The 20,324-nt window shown below is 42.4% G+C and overlaps 1 protein-coding gene across 2 annotated transcripts in view; it reads left to right on the top strand.

Annotated features, from left to right (window-relative positions):
* The first annotated feature begins 924 nt into the window (after positions 1 to 924).
* Positions 925 to 20,324, top strand: part of nlgn4xa (neuroligin 4 X-linked a) — a 147,735-nt gene continuing 128,335 nt past the window's right edge. The window contains exon 1 of one of the 2 annotated variants that reach the window (XM_049570511.1): positions 925 to 1,334. The gene's annotated coding sequence lies outside the window, so the exon portion shown is untranslated. The remainder of the gene's footprint in view (positions 1,335 to 20,324) is intronic. The other variant, XM_049570510.1, reaches the window with a different exon arrangement.

The raw sequence follows: 20,324 nt of genomic DNA, 5'->3' as shown, positions 1-20,324 counted from the left end.
CAGGGGCTGGTTTAACAGTCTGTTACTAGTTTTAACCACCAGATTTGTATGTTTTGGAGGGGAAGAGACCTCTGTGGATAATTCGGCTCCCTGTAAAAATCACCTCAAGATCTGGATCCGGAATAAGGTGACCACAAGTTAAGTAATCAAAGGAAAAAAGGCGCTGGGTTAACAGCCTGTTACTGGTTTTAACCACCAGATTTGTATGTTTTGGAAAATAAGAGACCTATGGTGAAAATTCGGCTCCCGGTTAAAATCTCCTCAAGATCTGGATCAGAAATAAGGTGAGCACAAGTTAGGTGAGTACACATTACCAGATGCTGGGTTGACAGCCTGTTACTGGTTTAACAAGCGAGTCTATATGTTTTGTAAAGGAAAAGATCTGTGTGCATAATTCAGCTCCCGGTTAAAATCTCCATAACAATGAACACTGAAGGAATTCTAACCAGGAGACGTTTCAGCTGACTGTAATCTCCTTAATGCACCTTTAAATGAGGTTGATTGAAAATATACTTACATATTATTAATATGTGTTTATTTATGTTTTTATTTATATAAAATAAAATGACAACAAAAACATTTTGCGGGATAGTGATGGGCGACTGGGCCCCATAGTTCTTTTTGCCCCAGGGCTCCTTCTGTCTGTAATTTTAACATGACCCCAGACTTCAGTATTGTGCCATACACCAACATGATAACTATTCTCTCCATCACAGTGAAGTAAGTATTCCTTATGTTTCTGCAGTGTCGCTCTAAACACCTATGGGCGCTCCAGGACCTCGAGCTGAGGAGCAGCCGCTGCCATGTTCCATGCTCCATGCCAGAGCTGCCACAACACAGCGGCTGGTTAAGGGTGATTGAGAGAATGCGGCAATCTATTGGCTGCAGGCTTAGTAAATTTCAGGCGGTGTAGTCCAATGGCAAGCTAGGGAGAGAGAGAGAGACAGAGGGAGAGAGGGAGAGAGAGAGACCTGGTTTCTCTTAACACTAATCTTGTCCTCGCAATACACTCGCTCTATGAGAGCAATTAGATTCAGCACCGTTTCCAGTGCCTCTGCAATGACTCATTGAAACATCTTCTGTGCTGATAAAGCCGCATCTCTATTCTCCCCCACCACACACACACACACACACACACTCGCACGCACGCACGCACACACTCACAGGACGTATAGCCGGGCTGCCTTCTACATCGGGACTGCGCTTCTTACTTTGGATTTGCAGAGCAGCAGGCTGGACGTGGACTTAATTGTATTTTTTTTTCTTCCTATGTGGTGTGTGTTTCGCCTGAAGTCGGGACTTATATAAAAGAGACGGTGGAGACACAGGCTGAGGTAAGTGTGCTGATGCTGAGCCTTACAGATTTTCCTTCCAGCAGGAAAACAGACTAAATTTACAGACCAGCGGCTGGATTTCTGTGCGTTTTCAGGCGCTGACCCCCCCCTCCTTCTCCTCCTCCTCCTCCTCCTCATCTGACGGCTTGTCCGGACGCGCTTCAGTCATAATCCACAGGGAATGCAACCACAGACATTAACTGCGAACCTCACTCGTTTAGAAAAATCACAACTTCTCAGAAAAAAATGCAAAGAAACAGGCGGAATATGGAGGTTTGAGCCACACACCTCCGCAGCAGCAGAGGCTGATTCTTGCGCACTTGCATCCGACTCCAGTTTGCTCATTTGGACATGTTGATGAGAGACTGAATGATTGCAGCCAGCCAGTGGGGAGGATGCTGATCACACGCAGGCACATCACTAATAATCACGCTTTTTATTAACTGTGCAAACCGGCTGTATCAATGCAGACACACGGGCTTGCAGTGGTGCTTTAACCAAACTCGGTGCCAAAGCAACAGCTCGGTTAACTTTAACGCGGCCGCACGGACAAGACAGGCGGCTGTGATGTGACAGCACCAAGCGCCTCTCCCTCAAGATGGCAAATCGTTTAAACCCATTTCACACCTGCGTTTTCTTTCTTTCTTTTTTTTAACCCCTCAACTCTTGTGTGTGTGTGTGTGTGTGTGTGTGTGTGTGTGTGTGTGTGTGTGAACGCGGTGCAGCAGCAGAGTCAGGCATCTTCCAGCATCCCTCATGCGCGCATCGCTATCCAAGCAGCCACAAGATGGTGGTGTAGATATCTGGATGTGGATTTTGAGGGAAAAGGGAAAAAAAGGGGGGTGGATGAGGAGGAGGTGGTGGTGGGAGCGGGGGTTTGTGCCTTGCATGAATCTTTACAGCTACACCGCTGCTAATGCTGTGATTTTCAGCTTGTGTTCACACTGGGTGGCATTCACGCGGGCCCCTGCCAGAGAGGTGCGTGGACTGCAGCTTCACACAGGCTGCTGGTTTCACATGGGATGACCTTGTGTGTGTGTGTGTGTGTGTGTGTAGCAGGTGTGTGTGTTATCATGCACATACCTGCTCCAGGATGAAATGCCCAGATTGGCTTTTAGAGCCATCTTTTACTCGAAAATACAAGATTGGAGTTGTTGTAACGCTACTGTGTGTGTGTGTGTGTGTGTGTGTGTGTGTGTGTGTGTTTGGAAAAGGTGTAGGTGCCTCTTTTGCATCTCAGACCTGCTCAGGTCTGCACCGCTTTTATGGGAGGGGTTAAAACTGATACATAATGAATCTTTAATGGAATATATTCCTATAAAGCTTCGTTTGGCCGTCCAGTGCAGCTCAGCTTTGACTCATTCTGGTTGCCTTCCTTCCTTCACTGTCTTTAGCAGAGGAGGAAATGGCCAGGCAGGTGTAAGATTCACACCAGTTAAAGATTACAGTAACTCTCCCTGAGCTGTTGTCTGACAGTGATTGAGAGAGCCGTACACGTCCAGCTTCTCGGAATCTGCATGTTAACGTCGAAAAACATTTTCCCGCAGTTCCAATCAAACAGTCAGTTGTGTTCCTCTCCTGGCTCCCGCCTTTGCCCACTTTCAGCAGGCTGCACAGCTCGTCCAGGATGAAAGTCATTTAAAACGGAAGTCAAACACTCACAACACGTACACCCAGTAATCCACTGCTCCTGCATGTTCCGGATAATATTGAGGATTCCGCAAACATGTCAGGGGACCAAAGCAGGAAATTGGTTTTATTGTTTTGTCGGAGAGTAATCTTTGGTGGGAGCGGGTGCCTTTAAATATGCACTTGTGGTTTTACCTTAAATCTTATTTTATTTCTAATTCCACTGACCCCGGTCTTGCCTTTTTATAATGACAAAGGGAAGTCAGTTAGGGTAAAAATAAAAACTGCAGGCCTTCCGACATATGGTACATCAACATGAGAGGTCAGTGATGACGCTGAGCAGGAGGCTGGACCACATGTGTTGTATTTGGAGAGGGTTTAGCTGTGTTAGGTGAACATTTGTTTTTAAGAGAATGTGTCAATAGTATTTTTTATGAAATGACTTGCATGTGAATGGCAAACAAACACTCAAAACTGGCCCGCCAAAGGGTCCAATCCAGCCCAGTGGATGACTGTGTACAACTAACTGACGCTCCTGTGGAAGCTAAGAGGTGCCAGGTTTCAGGATCAAGTACTTACTTCAGGTCAAATGTTGCCTCATGGGACGTGTTTCCCTTTTATCCAATTGCTGCGAAATAATTAGCGATGCTGCTATATAACAATCTCCCCGTACACGATTAACTCGCTATCTCTTCTTTAAGCCAAGTCGGAGACGAGCGAGGATTATAAATTGAACACCCCCAGATAAGGGTGCGCCAATCGACCTCCAAAATCGTTATCAGCCATTCTACGTAGTCTGAAAGCTGATCAGAAGATGACGCAAAACACAAGGCGCTATTCCTCTAGTTTCACTAGCTTCTGACAAACTGTAGCTCACTGCTAAACTGACGTCCAGCTCAACTTCCTGTCCCCAGTGTAGACGCGCTGTCTTTCTCACACCTTTCTGAACACTTTTGTAGAGGCTGCAATATGCCAAAAAGTCTGCTGTTTGTAGTTTTACCTTCCAGCAACTTCATCCTCAACTCCATTAATCCACCAGCAACCTTCGTCTCCCTGGCCATCATCACACTGGCTGGATAATGGAGGTCAATGAGGCATTCTCGGAGCTTTGCAAAGCTTATTGTTAGCCAAGGTCATCGTTTGGTTTTGTTTTTGTTGGTCAAATTTCGTATTATTCTCAAATTGATTATTTTGACAAACTATTTTTATTTGGTGGAATACGTGTGGTGCCGATGAGTTAACAGCCTAATCAGCACGTTGCGTCGTCTCCTGGTGTTATATTGGCACACCTGGAGATTTACAGGGAAGTATCCAGGCTCCTTTGTCCTTCTCTGACCACTTATTATTTAACCCAAATGTCATTTGTGGTAATATGTTTTATCTTGCGGTGCAAAGTTTATTACGACAACCCATAATGTCAGCTGATTAATGATTAAGATAATCAGTGGCTCAGAGCTCCTGTAAAGCGGAGTGATACATGCAGAGATAGTAGTCCCAGTCCTGTCCAATCAAAATGCTCAGCTGGAATTAACTGTTGTTTAATATATCAGAATTGTATTGATGGAAGAAAAGGACCAATTTGGAGGTGTTGGTATTTATAGGTTATTTTGTTATGGTGTTACTGGTCCGGCCCACTTGAGATCAAACTAGGCTGTATGTGGCCCATGAAGTACAATTAATTTGACATCCCTACCTTAGGACCTCCTCTAGTGTGACGTCAGGGCAAACATGAAGCGTAGCACAAGCCTAAAGTTTGCGGGTGTGTTGGCAAACGGCATGGTAGCTCCTTAAAGTTATGTTGTCAGATTTCGAAGGATATAAATGCACCTGTTAGGTTTTCTTTTATCTCTGTGCTTCCATTTCCTGAGGGTTTCAAAACATGGCATTTGATTGTTTCAGGTGGACTCAGGCTGTTTGACAGGCAGGGGCAGAAAAAATCATGGTGCTATCTCGCGAACCAACCCACATTTCCACCAGTTTTGAACCATTATAATGAAGGATGTGCCATCAGTGGACGGTGTTGCACAATGCACAACACATGTAGACAGTAGTTAGTAGTAGCTGCATTGATTACCTGTGAGCTTTTGTTCTGTGTGTTGTTCTGTATTTCTTTTGATTCAAAAACAAGCACGAACCAACTATTAATGAGACAACTGGACACCATTTTTGTTGTCAACAATTTTTCATTTTTCACCATTCTCTCTAGAATATTACACACTAACTGATGTCATCATGGATCACACCAACACTTGTTTGGTGACTTCTGGCGTCGGACAGCAACTAAAAAAGACGTTCTTTCACGTCAACCTGATATGCGGCTAAAAGGATAAAGTTAAGGAAGCAGAAGTCCCAGTAAGGTGGGCAGAAGGAATGATGGATGGGTCCAACAACCACCAACTGTCACCCAGGAGGCCGGTGTTCGCTCCCTTTAAGATTGTAAAGCCAAACCCAACCACATGCTTTTGTCGCTTAAACCCAACCATGTGTGTGTGTGTAGGCAAAACGTAGCCACACGCATTTGTTGTCGAATAGAAAAAAAATGTCCTGGTGTTGTACCAACATAGTGCCTTTATTTTGAAAGAGACTGTACGCAAACTGTACATTTCCTGTAAAAGTAGAAGTGTGTAGCAAGTGCTGACAATTATTTTAGTTTGGGACTAGTGTAATCAGAAGGGGTTCGAAGAAAAGGGAAAGCTGGAGTGATGACGTTAGATGCAAATAAACCAGGTACCTTGTATTTAAAGTAAATAAGGAAAAGAACACAAACAACAAAAGGGTTAACAATGGCCATAGGAGCATTCTCAACTGTTCAATATGTACTCAGTACAATATTCGACGTTATTAGACGGGTAATAGTCAGTCAAAAATTAAGGGAATGGAAAACAAAGATTGGGCTGGGGTGTGTGTGTATATGAGATGAGGGGACAATGGATGAGTGGATGAGGTGAATAAGGCTGGCTGGTGTCCTACCACACCTCCGGAGGTGATTACAGCAGGTTCTTCGACGGTCCGTTTCACTAGCTCGCCATCACAGTTCACAGTTGCTTTTCACAGCACAAAAAACCTGGCCTGTATGAACACAAGACCAGCTTTAATACTCATGGCTTCGTTTTAGATTAAACAAAACAAAAATATAATTCACAGTGCACATTCGATTTTTCCACAGCTGTGTTCTCAAACTCCCAACAATAATTAATTATTAAACTATTAAAGTGCAAACTGTCACTAAAAGTGAACAGAAATAAATAATACATTCAATATGAGTTAACCGCTATCATGTTTGAGGGTATCAATTTACTTCGGGTTGTGGATAACACTTCCGGTCCTGTGGGCTAACATTAGCCGCTAGGCTAATTGAGCTAACAGCAACCACCCAAAGTCACATTAAACATAATACACATAGTGACACAACATTAAACAATATCCAAGCGTGGGCAACACACAATCAGAGCAGCGCAGGTAATACCTCTTACTAATACAAAGTGAGGCGATGAGCAACATGCTAACAACGGCAGTAAAAGACACGCCAATGCCAGCGATCTAATCAGGCACAGGTGTTACTACCAGTACCATATAATGCCTTCCAACTGCTCTGATTGGTTACATAGTCTTGCGCTGGTTTGCCCACGAGAATACAGATTACCAAAACCTTAGTCTCGCTCACCAGACCTTTCTCAAGAAAACAAAGGTCTGGCTGGGCCGACTCTCACTTTAAGATTGGAGAAAAAAACGCCCCGGCTGCTTGTATTTCTTTCAACCAATCACAATCGTTCTGGGCGGTGACACAGCAACGGTGCACTTGCAAAAATATTGCAGGGGGAAACAGGTTTTGGTGTAACACGCCCACAAAAATATCACCTGCAGGACAGAAAAATGGCTACATTCCCGCAAGATCAAACACCGCAAAAGTTAGTAAATGACATGTTGAAAACTGCAACTGGAGGTGGTAGGGCGGGACTTCAGCGGGTGGCTCGTTCCGCCCACTCAGACTAGCAAAACCTTAACCTAATGCATAATCAAAGTTAGATAAGCACAAAATAACATTCAAAATGATGTCATTCCAAAAATTGCACTCAAAGTCAAATTTGAACCTGGGTTACAAGTGTATTTCGAAAACAGACAATTACCTGTCGCTCAAATGTGATTCATCAATAACACCTAGAATAAAACCACAAACCAGAACTCTTCCAATATCAAAATCTTGTTCTGTTGCCTACGGATTCTCCATACACATGTAGAAGGATTATAGTTCTCACATTGGTGAGAACTGGGAAGAGAAGGTGTAGGCATGCAGGTAGTTTTATTTGTGAGAGACAGGACTGAACTGGTAGAGGACATTTTAACGAGGAGTGGCGTTGCACCAAATACGAGGTGGCTCAGTGGTTAGCACTGTGGAACCCACAACTATCTGGCTCCTCTATGTAGAGATGCATTTCCTCCTGGTGTTCTCTCATAGTCAAGAGCCATACTGTGGCAACTCTAACGCTCTGGCTATGGCAACTCTGTAAAGGATAAGCAGGTGCGGAGATAGATTAAAGCATGTTTGAAATAATCTAGTCCACACGAGGTGTAAGTTCTCCACATCTGGGGGCAAAAGTATTTGTACCTGTTTCTGAATGGGCAAACTCAAAGGCAGGGTGAGGAGCAGTCACGCTCTGCCTATTTCCACACACGCACTGAGTCACTCACTGCAACATGTGGGCATGGTTGTTGGATTGTCAGTTGTAAAGGTGTGTGTGTGTGGGTAGCTTGCATGCATCTTGAGCCTCGTTTCCACCAAGCACTCCAGTCCAGTTTGGCACACATTAGGATGGTTATTGGTACCAATAGAACCATCCTCATTTTTGGTTACCCCTCTGTTGGGGTACCTAGAAACGCTTAACATCCCACGCTGACACACCTTGCACCCTGTTGCAGGCCTGACTAGGCCCATGGGCCACAAGTTGACAAGTCTGACCCCCTTCATGATGAACATAAACAAAACATACATGTATGTATAATGCACTGTACGTGTATATGAAGCAGTTATCAGCTGCTGTGTGTCTGTGACATTTCAGAGTTAGGAGGACAAGGTGCCTCTGAAAGGATCACTTTATAATGATTGAAATGCAAATGACAGCGAGCCCCTTCATTGGTATTCATTAGACATATCTCCTATAATCATTAAGAGTGAGAACAATGTTCGCAATCTCCTGTGTGCCTGTGCCAAGGAGAGCGGCGGAGCATGCTCTGCATTCAGCCCGAGCCGTGTGAAGGACGGTTTATCATAAAAACAGCACATTATTACAAATACTGTACAATGTGTCAATTCATCACAGCAACATTTACAAGCGTATAGCCTCAGTGAACAATGGGCGATGGTCTCACCTGTGCAAGGCTTCACCACGGTTAACCCTTTCCGTGTTGTGCTGCCATGTGAGGCGGCGACAAACAGCTGCTGATATTTTTCATAGCAGTACATTTCATCATTATATAACCACTCTTGTAGGCAAACAGCCAGCGATGAACAGCCTGTGGTTGTACTCAAACACCAAACAAAACGATGTGCTCGAGGCAATTTATCTCCTGTTGCTAGGATATCTAGGCAATGATATCAGGGTAATTGAAAGTATAGTTTCATTCCCATACAGTCACAATAAATTGTGATTTAATTTAATGAATCAATAAGCACAAACTGTTTTTTCTTTTATTTTGAAACACATTATGTCTTTAAACTTGGTTTTAATATGAGCTCAAAGCATTTAGGAGTTAAAGCAGTTTGAAAGAAAATCAGTTTTCTTATTAAAATGTAAATGTGTATAATGTAATCAGTGCGTAGAGGAGAAGCTGTGGGGCAAATCTGAAGATTCATTATGTTCTGTTCTTGGCCATAAGAACACTAAACACTGGTAATGTGAGTTTCCTTTAGTTTCGCAGTAGTTGAATTCCATTATGAAAGGGTGACTAATTTTCCTGCCTCCGCGCCGACGGTAGCTGTAGCTGGAGGCATTATGTCTTTGGGTTGTCCATCCATCTGTCACATTCTTGTGAGTGCAATATTCCAAGAATGCCTCGGACTCAGCAATGAAGTGATTACATTTTGGTCAAGCTGTCAAGGTCACTGTGACCTTGCATCCATTTCATTCTTGTGAATGTGATATCTCACAAATTTCTTCAAATTTGGCACAAACGCTCACTACGACTCAACAATGATCTGATCAGATTTCAGTGGTCAAAGGTCAAGATGTGTCATCTCCAAAACTCTTTGAGGGGGATTTATTCAAATTCGGCACAAACGTTCACTACGACTCAACAATGACCTGATCCGATTTTAGTGGTCAAAGGTCAAGGTGTGTCATCTCCAAAACACTTTGAGGGGAATTTCTTCAAATTTGGCACAAACATTCATTTGGACTCAACAGCAATCTGATCAGATTTTAGTGGTTAAAGGTCAAGGTGTGTTATCTCCAAAACACTTTGAGGGGAATTTCTTCAAATTTGGCACAAATGTTCATTTGGCCTCAACAGCAATCTGATCAGATGTTAGTGGCCAAAAGTCAAAGTTTGTTATGTCCAAAACACTTTGAGGGAATTTCTACAAATTTGGCACAGACATTCACATGGACTCAACAGTGATCTTATCAGATTTTAATGGCAAAAGGTCAAGGTGTGTTATCTCCAAAACATTTTAAAGGAATTTCTTCAAATTTGGCACAAACGTTCATTTGGACTCAGCAGTGATCTGATCACATTTCAGTGGTCAAAGGTCAAGATGTGTTATCTCCAAAACACTTTGAGGGGAATTTCCTCAAATTTGGCACAAACATTCACTTTGACTCAACAATGATCTGATCCGATTTTAGTGGTTAAAGGTCAAGGTGTGTTATCTCCAAAACACTTTGAGGGAATTTTTTTTTTTTAATTTGGCACAAATGTTCACATGGATTCAACAGTGATTTGATCAGATTTTAGTGGTCAAAGGTCAAGGTGTGTCATCTCCAAAACACTTTGAAAGGAATTTCTTCAAATTTGGCACAAACGTTAATTTGGACTCAACAACAATCTGATCACATTTTAGTGGTCAAAGGTCAAGGTGTGTTATCCCCAAAACACATTGAGGGGAATTTATTCAAATTTGGCTCAAACGTTCATTTGGACTCAACAGTGATGTGATCCAATTATACTGGCCAAAGGTCAAGGTGTGTTATCTCCAAAACACTTTGAGGGGAATTTATTCAAATTTGGCTCAAACGTTCATTTGGACTCAACGGTGATGTGATCCAATTATACTGGCCAAAGGTCAAGGTGTGTTATCTCCAAAACACTTTGAGGGGAATTTATTCAAATTTGGCTCAAACGTTCATTTGGACTCAACAGTGATGTGATCCAATTGTAGTGGTCAAAGGTCAAGGTGTGTTATCTCCAAAACACTTTGAGGGGAATTTCCTTCAAATTTGGCACAAACGTTCATTTGGACTCAACAATGATCTGATCAGATGTTAGTGGTCAAAGGTCAAGGTGTGTTATCTCCAAAACACTTTGAGGGGAATTTATTCAAATTTGGCTCAAACGTTCATTTGGACTCAACAGTGATGTGATCCAATTGTAGTGGTCAAAGGTCAAGGTGTGTTATCTCCAAAACACTTTGAGGGGAATTTCCTTCAAATTTGGCACAAACGTTCATTTGGACTCAACAATGATCTGATCAGATGTTAGTGGTCAAAGGTCAAGGTGTGTTATCTCCAAAACACTTTGAGGGGAATTTATTCAAATTTGGCTCAAACGTTCATTTGGACTCAACAGTGATGTGATCCAATTGTAGTGGTCAAAGGTCAAGGTGTGTTATCTCCAAAACAATTTGAGGGAATTTTCTTCAATTTGGCACAAACCTTCACATGGACTCAACAGTGATCTGATCAGATAAAACCATGATTTTTTTATATCCATTGATATCAAAGGTCAACATCACTGTGACATGATAATACTCTGTATTTAAAATACTTTTCTGGCCATTAATTAAACATCATATCTCAGGAACAAAAGGGTGACTCTAATCTTGGGTGTCCACCTTGAAACTGTGCTGACTGTAAAGATCTCCTGTGTCGAGACATACAACCCCGGGGCAGCAATTCTAATTCTTATTGTCAACAAATCCCACAAAGAACCTCCACTGTCTGTGGCTGTCCGCTCCAGGCCCTGGTTGTAAGTGTTTCATGGGTTGATTCCAGTATTTGTAGAATCTAAAATTTAAGAGTCTTACTGTGATTACTTTTGGCCCAACAAAACAAAAGCATAAAGGATTCAGTGTTTCTCCCTCATCATTATATTCCTGGCAGGGAGGCTGTATTACCAACTGGTCAAAATGGGCAACTGCCCGAGACCCTCGGGGGATCTAAAGGCCCCAGGTCCACTATGCAATTAGTTTGTGGTAATTAAATTAATTGCAAGTGTGTGTGTCAATGCTGTATACGCCACTAAAGCACATTATGAACTGAAATGATAGGGCCTTAAGGTCTTATTAAAGTCACTAGGGGAGAGCGGGGTCAGTTGGGACATGGGGACAGTTGAAGTAGTGCATTTTAGCAAGTTAGAAAGCAACTATGTCCAAACCGTTCACCATGGAAATCTACAGTGTGTCAGTAACTTTTGGCTCTTGCTTTGTTATTTTTGTCCTGCCATACTACTTTTAGTTATACCAAATATAAAACTAATCATTGATAAGCTGATTTTCTGACCAGTTGATGCCAGTTTTAGCAGTTTGAACTTTTGTTGTCAGCTGGTACAGGCATCCAAAGTTTGCCCGCCATTTCTGGGATGGTTGCGACAGTTACTCATTCAGTGGCGGTATTGTTTATAGTTCCTACCTCATTACAGATTAACAAAAAGTGGATAAAAGCAAGATGAGATGTTTTTGTTTTTCAATTTGAATAGTATTTTTTTGGCCCAGAACAAGATGTTCCAACCAACCCTAGTCACTGTCCCAACAACCCGGTCCCACTCCAAAACTAGCGCTTGGTCAGTGGTCAGACACTAACGAAAAATGCCATCCTTTTATGTCGGCATGATAGGTGGCCGGTCACTGATATTGTTTAATAGTGGCCAGTGGCGTTTGGAGGAAATGCGTCAGGACAATGATAAAAGTTAAGGAAGCTGAAGTCCAAGAAGGGTGGGCAGGAGGGGGGTGAATGATGGATCCAACAACCACGGACTTTCACCCGGGAGGCTGGTGTTTTTCTCCCATAAGATTGTCAAGCCAAGCACTGTTCTTTTGTCCTAAACCCAACCATGTGAGTGTGTTAGCGAAATATAATCATGTGCGTTGACACGGCTTCCCAGAACGTCAACAGCCAACGCACCGGGGTACCTTGCACGTCATATGTAACGTGTGTGGAAAGTCCACAACCAGACACCAGAGTGAGACTGTATTGGTCCCCACTCTTCCGGAAAGGCAGACACTTGTATCTGTTCAGGGATCAAATTATATTCATAATTGTTAAAGTGGTCTGTGACTAAGGGAAGTTTTTTTCAGGCCGATACATAAATGTCCCGACTGACCCCACTCCCTCTGACTGTGATTACATAGTGCATAAACTACATAAACGTCTGCTTAACCAAGCTACCACATACTATTTATAAGGTGACCTTTCGTGTAGCTGCAGGCGACTGTAAATTCTTCACTACCCATGGAATACTTCAGGGATCCATCCATGTTCCTTTAGTTATCGCTATCTACAGGAGTGCCCTTATTTTAAAAGCATCATATCAGTATTTATTTCCGTGTCCTGTCTGCCTTACGAAAGTTAAAATCTTTCCTCAGAATTCCAGGTAAACTCAGATAAATCAGAAATTATGATCACAGGTCCAGGCTTTTGTCTTCACACCTAGGTTCTTTATGCTTTAATGTAAAGTCTCACTGCAGATATCTCTTAAGAACAAACTTAATTTTTATTGTTGTGTAATTTTTGTTCAATCTCACTTACTGTACTTCCATATGAGTTCATAAATGTGAAGGTTTTGATCTGCAAAGTACTTGGAAATCATAATTCATGCTTCCCTAACACCTTGATTTGTACTACTGAAATTTTAGATAAAAAGTTACAGCTATGGTCCTGCTAGATTGTCTCTGTGTGTCTATGGAAAAATTCCCCACTGTGATATGACTTCACAGTCAGTTCAATCAATACATGAACCACTCTGTCCCAGACCTGGTGGCACTCTGTGGAGCTGCTCCATTAACAATGAATTCGACTGCGATGTGGTGGAGTCACACTGTGTTTGCTTGAGTTTCTACTACTTAACAGCCTTTACTGACAGTACTACTTTTGGATCCAAGCATGCATTTACCGTATAATGTGGGACTCTTTCTGACAACATGTCATCATGGTAGTCTTGATGAGGTTCTTGATAACAGCCTCTTTAGGAATTTGTTCCTGGATGATGATGCTGTTGGACCCTAAAGACCTTTTAAAATCCCTTCCAAGAATTGCACAATTAGTTAGAATAGGACTGAAATCAGTTCTACATCAGAGTAGGACTGAAAATTATAACAAAACATTCTACTCTGACTCATGTTTGTGCAGTTATCATGATGAGAAAAGTTTGTATTGGACGATAAGAAATACAAAATGGATAAAACAGCACAACATCCATATGTGTAGATGTGATGTGTATCGTCAAACAGTAGTGACTAAGTGATCTACAGTGTTGCTAGCAGGTCTCTGGTGCTGTCCTAGAACCCCAGGAAGTTGGACAGACTTTGAAGCCAGTTTGACAAAGTGGCCAAACCATCTACCTTCTGGGTTCGTCACCTGATGCCACTGGGAAAGCGACGTCTTTTTTGGAGCATCACAACCTCCATGAAATGACTCGCTTCACTATCTGGATTTAGTCTGGTCTGATAACATTTCAAAAGTCTATAAGAGCTGCACGATTTTTATGCGTCACTGAGCAACTTTTATAGCAATGAACGATACCACGCCTCAAACACAGGATCCAGTTCTCTTCATAAACCCATTGGTTGTCCTTAGGGACTTTTATTGACATGCTAACACCTGTATGCTAACTTGCTCACAATGACAATGCTAATATCCTGATGTTTAGCACATGTTTTATTCTCGCATGTAATTTCTTGATAGTGAGGCTAGAATGCGAACACCATTTTTTTTGTGGGTATTTGGTCACAAGCCAAAGAAGTGGACATATTTAAATTTTGACCAGATCATGGCACTGAATTAAAGGATCACAAAAGTTATACAAAAAGTCATCCTGAGGGGGAACATAAAGGTTTGCATCATCGCAATCCATCCAACAGTTGTTGAGACATATTACGCAAAACCACAAATGTCAGCCTCACAGTGGTGCAAGAGGGAAAGTCAGGGGATCACTCAAGTCACCGTGAGTGAAAGAATAATTTGTGAATCTGAGCTGCTGTATGAGAGACAGACTGATAGAGTACTGTAGACTTTAATGGTGTAAGGTTACAAGGACCTTGGCATTTGCAGAGAACGCATGTGCTCTCTTTTGCTCCCAGCGAAAGGTCAGTCACACTTTCTTTAAATCACGGTTGTCAACGAACGGCTCTCCTCCCACGGAATGTATGCAAACATGTATGTTATTGTCATGTGCAACACAATTTCAGAAAAGCAGTTGCTGGCAATGAAAATCAGAGATGTCAGGGTCCATTTAAGAATGCAATCACACAAGTAAAAAAAGGGCATCTAAGACATAAAATAGCTCGAATATGAGGATATATATATATAATAGAAACGCATTTAGTCCGATCTCAATGTCTACAGAGGCCTGTTTGAGGGTTGAGACTTAAGGTTCAGAGGTCTCATTTATAACCATTGCGTATGCACAAAACAAGGCCTGGAAAGGGGGTACGCCACTTCCCATGCAAAGGTTATGATCTATAACAACAAAACTTGACGGAAGAATTTGCGTCCCTGTGGGGAAACTCTGACCCATGCGTCCGAACATTTCGGAGACAGATCACCACAACATTCTTAGGGTAAGGGGCTTGGGAATGCATTATGTCAATGTTGGTCGTCACAAAGATAGAAGTACAGTGACTGTGTCGGGGCCAGGAGTTGTTTCCTGACTGAAGGAATCTGATCCAAATGTGTTGTCATGTGGAAGTGTAAACCAGCCCAGCATACATCAGCCGAGCTATAGATTTGAATAAGCTGACCTGCACCAACACTGAAACCCTGTCGCACCACAGTGAAAGCTGAGCTGTCGGCAGTTGACCACAGATGCGACCAGCCGAACATCAAAAGCAGCATAGGGGTTAGGGCGGCACAAAGGGGTTACGATGCCAACCATGCATCCAGGGACATAACCATGAATTGGCCCTGTGCTGTTTTTGTTGGGATATAATTTGTCTATTCATTTTATTCTTAACTATTTAAACTTTGCAGTGTATTCTGGGTATTCTTTTTTTCAGTGTGAAAGCATCAGCAGGTGGCTTGGCCTCTTTCACTCAGGGAGAATAGTTCTGAAAGGCCGCTACAAGGACATTTTCCTGAGAAATTCAGAGATGAGAGGAACAGTAACAGACATTTAAGAAAGTGTTTTTCTCCCGAAATGTTTTTAAGGGCTTGTTTACTCCCGTCTTGAAAAAGGCGTTCTCTTCTCATTGCCAGCTCCACAACATTGTTAGCAAAGCAGAAATTATGGGACATTTTACACTCGGTTTTTGCCACTCGTCAGCGGGTGTCATTGATTGTTACCATGGAAACACAGCTGGTAGCTCCGAGATGAGCCTGAAGGTAGAATGGCAGACTATTTCGGTTGAAATGGTTGGTTCACCAAATTGACAATAAATAGATAAATAAAAATCTGGGTAACATGGTGGGTGATTTACGTCCTACAATTAAAAGTTGAGGCTGGAATTATGCTACAATTTTTTGGAAAAGTTTGAGTAGTTTCCTAAAAGTAGTGTATGAGTCAAAATAAACTACAGTGTGTGTTCACGGTAATGGAGGGAACATGTCACCCAGTGCAACAATGCAGCTCACTGATGTGTTTTTAACAACACTGGAGCTCTATGGCACAGAGGAAGAGGATACATGAGGTGTTGGATACACACACAGTACTTGTTTGATTGTCAGGTTGGGTCTGAAAAATATGATTTGTTGAAAATAGGAAAAATAGAATATTTGGTTTTTCAGTAATGGTGTGTATAGCTGAGACCTGACAAACATATTGGATGCATTTCCTTTGCCATTAAAGACATGCAAAACCAAGTTTTTGATTATTTTGAAACGTCTATTTTTGCTGGCACATTTTGCTGGTTTTTTTTGCCTTTAACCTCCACCTATTGTGGAATAGAGTGAAACCATTGCCAAAAACGTATACCACATCCTTACTTTAAAGGTGACTTGTTCATAAAAACATCACTCCATTGTGGTTGAAACCATGGACTGTTTAAAATAATGGATGCAGCAACCGGAAGTCACCCATTGGCTTCTGGACTCCCTGTCACAAATCAGTTCAGGGTGGACCCAAATGCAGACAGGCAGGTTGAGGTTAACCAAAAGCTAGCTTTAAAGGGATAATGCACCCAAAAATGAAAATTCAGCCATTATCTACTCACCCATATGCCGAGGGAGGCTCAGGTGAAGTTTTAGAGTCCTCACAACACTTGTGGAGATCCAAGGGGAGAGGGGGTAGCAACACAACTCCACCTAATGGAGGCTGACGGCGCCCCAGATTCAAACATCCAAAAACACATAATTGAAACCACAAAATATCTCCATACTGCTCGTCCGTAGTGATCCAAGTGTCCTGAAGCCCCAACATAAAAAGTTGTTTGGACAAAACGTCATTTGAACTCTGTTTTCAGCCTCACTGTAGCCTGCAGCTACAGCTGTTCACGTGCTTTCGGTGGACTCGCGCGCAGAAAATTAATCCCAAGGACACAGACACAGCCGGAGAAGGAAGACACAGGCAAAAGGAGTGAACAACAAGGGTGGAGCAGATGAGACTAATACAGAACAGGTGTGAAGGGAAGACTCTGGGAACAGGGAAGGACTAACGAGACAAACGTGGCAGAAAACAGGCGGGAAAACACACAAGGACAGGAAGTAAACCCAGACACGACGCATGAGGAGATAATCTCCAAAATAAAACAGGAAGCAGATTAAACATGAATGAATAACATGAAACAAGGAACACAAACAGAGAACCCATAGGATAACAGAATTTAAACAAACCCAGGATCATGATAGAACCCCCGCCTCAAAACAGACGTCCCAAAACAGAAACACAGTCAACAGAGTTCAGATGAGAAGAGGGAATCAGGAACAAGTGTTGGCCAGGAAACTGAGTAGTGGCAGAGCAAGAAGCTCCGGTTGGACGGCCTTGAGGCAAATGGGTTGAGTAAAAAAGAGTAGAGTAGGAAGAATAAAACTGAATGTCATGGTCTGACGGGCGGAGCAGAGAACTGCAGTTTTTGGCACTTCTGCACTGGCTTCATTTGTCAGTGTCGGAGGTTTCCGCTTGGGTAAAATTCTGCAGGGTACCTTTAACCCACAAATATGTAGCTGTTATAATATGGTTTCAAAAAGACGAATGAAAAATGTTGGTAGCCTAAAGCGGGATTTATGCTTCTGCAAATCGACATTGTACCTATGGTGTATAGGCTCTGCGTCAAACCACGCTGTAGCCTGATTCTTGGGATCATGCGTTTGGTTGTTGGTGTTCGTGCATTAGTGCATTAGTGTATCCATCTGTCTACAGCTAAGCTTGCGAACTATTGGACCAATCAGCCTAGGGAAGTCTTGTGGTTGCAATGATTCCACAGTTGGTGATAAACCTGGTTGTTGACTGTTTCATACCGTCACTGACTGCTGACTCCTCGTTCCTCTTGACTGGCGGGTTGGGGCTGCAAGTCATCAACAAAATTAGGTCGCAAAAGCCTCACAGAAAAGGTTGGTTTTGAGAGATAAAAATAAGACGCCTTACCGTCTGTTGCAGGACGCATTTTGGCCTTTGGCATGGCTCAAAAATGACAACCATTGAAACATGTGGTTTTATTTTGAACCAGAGCAACTGCAGATTGATTCTTTATCCGATATGGTGACCCACCGTTACCGTCACCGCCATCTTGACTGTTAGAAATCATTTTAAAAGTTTGATCAAAAAATGTCATCGAATATAATCTGGTTTTGCAGAACTGTCCCAAAATTATCACTCTAAATGATGATATGAATGACTTAATGTTATAGGAATGGAAAATCTGTCGTAGAGTTTAATTACCATGTATATTAGTGATGGCCAAATGAAGCTTCATGAACCCTTTCAACCCTTTGTTGAACAAAGAGTGCCAGAGTGGACCCAAAAAATAAAAAAGAAAATGGTTCATGAAGCTTCATTTGGCCATCACTAATGTATATAGCAACTGGAACAAATGTATGTGTTGTACCAACATTCCTGCACATGCACATGATCATTAGGGCCTTGCACACGGCCCATCCTTTGCTGGTTTTCTTCCAACCACCCCCTTAGACATAATAATTATTTCTGTGTGCTTCGGGTGATGATAAACTCAGCCACCTCCAGCTCATGTTGTGTCGAGGTGGCTTTTCAGCAGCGTATGTTCAGCCATTTTCTTGTTTGAGCTGATGTGTCTCAGGGCAGACAGGCCTACATGACAGATCCTTGCAGCTGTAGTCAGTAACAGCTTCAATCCTTTCTGTTCTCTCGCGCTAATCCATGCTGGAAAACTGTTTCGTTTAAAGTCTTGCTCGCAAAGATTGGCATGTACTTTGACTCTATTAGCAGAATTCCACTCATTTATTCATGCTGCCTTTTCATTTATATTTGATATCAGAGAGGCGTCTGTGCTGGTCAGCATTAATGCTTAATAATTGATTTGGCCTGGCTTTGAGTGGCACATAGTATGATTTGAGTGAGAGGGTAATTAATCAACATTTTTGGACTGAAGCAGTCAGGTGTGAGACTCTTCAACCAAACCACTTCAGATATAAAAATAAATATATATTTAAAAAATGTCTCAAGACCTGGGAGCAGTGGAATGAGGCAAGAGCTCAATCAGGAAATTGAATCTAGTTGCGACCATGAGACACTTCCAAGACCGCAGAGTAGATTTCTAATGCAGGGGGCTTTCCAAATTCCCTCGCAGAAGAGCCTGACAATTAACTAGTCTTCGAATTATTTCAGCTGGTCTCAAAACACTCCACTGGTTTTTGAATAAAAAATTGTAAACCCACAAAAATTAATTCATTGTCTACTCTTGAGTGAAGATTGAATATTTAAATTATACCCACAATCAGTCACTCAAGTTCTGAATAAAAAGTAACTGCCCTTCATTTATTTCATTATTTTAGTTTATTAGCGCATACACGTGTTTAAAACAAAGACAGTGTAGATGTCGATTGTCGTGATAGAAGGAGGTTGTTCCTAAGAGATGGTGCCTCTGAATTTCAATTGATTAAAGGAAGTCTGGCAATACGGAAATAAAAGTCCTTAAAGCCTCCTACAGACTGTGAGATTTTAGCAATCTTAGAAGTTTAGTGCAGCTACACTGTGCGACATGGATCTAATAAACCTGGGTACGACATCAACTTTGATGTATGTAGACTGTACGATGACAGCGCCTACTGAATCACAGGCTACAACACATGATATCTTCCCATACTAAGTGCACAAGGATGCTGCATGGGTAATTGCTTGCCCAACTGTGAAGCACAACATATACTGCGATGTGTCTAGGTTGCTCACCTGGCAGCTGCAACTCCGCCTCTGTTTCCTTCCATGCTTCGTCCGTCTTTACGCGATCATGATAAGAATTGGAGGACACATCGTACAAGCAAGGCTTCTGCTGCCACAACTCCACAAGGTTTTATCCCAGGCTGTCTTTGGTTCTAAGACTGTGACAACGGCCATCCTTGACGTGTGACGTAGGACCACCGTTTTAGAGCCATGACTAGAGATATCGCCACGTTTCTTTTACAGCTTTCATCTGTAAACAGACAGCCCAAAATTGCACAGTACACGTGATTTCAGCGCCTGACATCGACGCCAAAAGCCGCCTTTTGCAATAAGATGATACACCACAGGGCAGCGTCAGTTTGTACACTGGCCTGACGGCACCTGTCGCGGCGGTATGATACGTGGACAGGTGGTGTCAGTTCATGGCGGCAGCCAGATGGAACCTGGCGTGATATGTTGTTAGTGCAGCCACTTTGATTTTGGATATAGCACATGTCACATGTCTGATGGTATATTTTGTCTGATGATTTTGTGATGAGAAACAAGTGTCTTGGATGCAAGACAAATTTCAGAATGAATTCTGTTAATAAATCAACCAATGCTGCTGGATGACGTCTGTTTGACACGCTGTTGGTAACAATGTAA

This window comes from Epinephelus fuscoguttatus, linkage group LG24, assembly GCF_011397635.1.
Source record: "Epinephelus fuscoguttatus linkage group LG24, E.fuscoguttatus.final_Chr_v1".
In the NCBI taxonomy this organism is placed as follows: domain Eukaryota; kingdom Metazoa; phylum Chordata; class Actinopteri; order Perciformes; family Serranidae; genus Epinephelus; species Epinephelus fuscoguttatus.
Note: the sequence above shows the minus strand (reverse complement) of the source record. Positions and strands in the feature narration are given on the sequence as shown.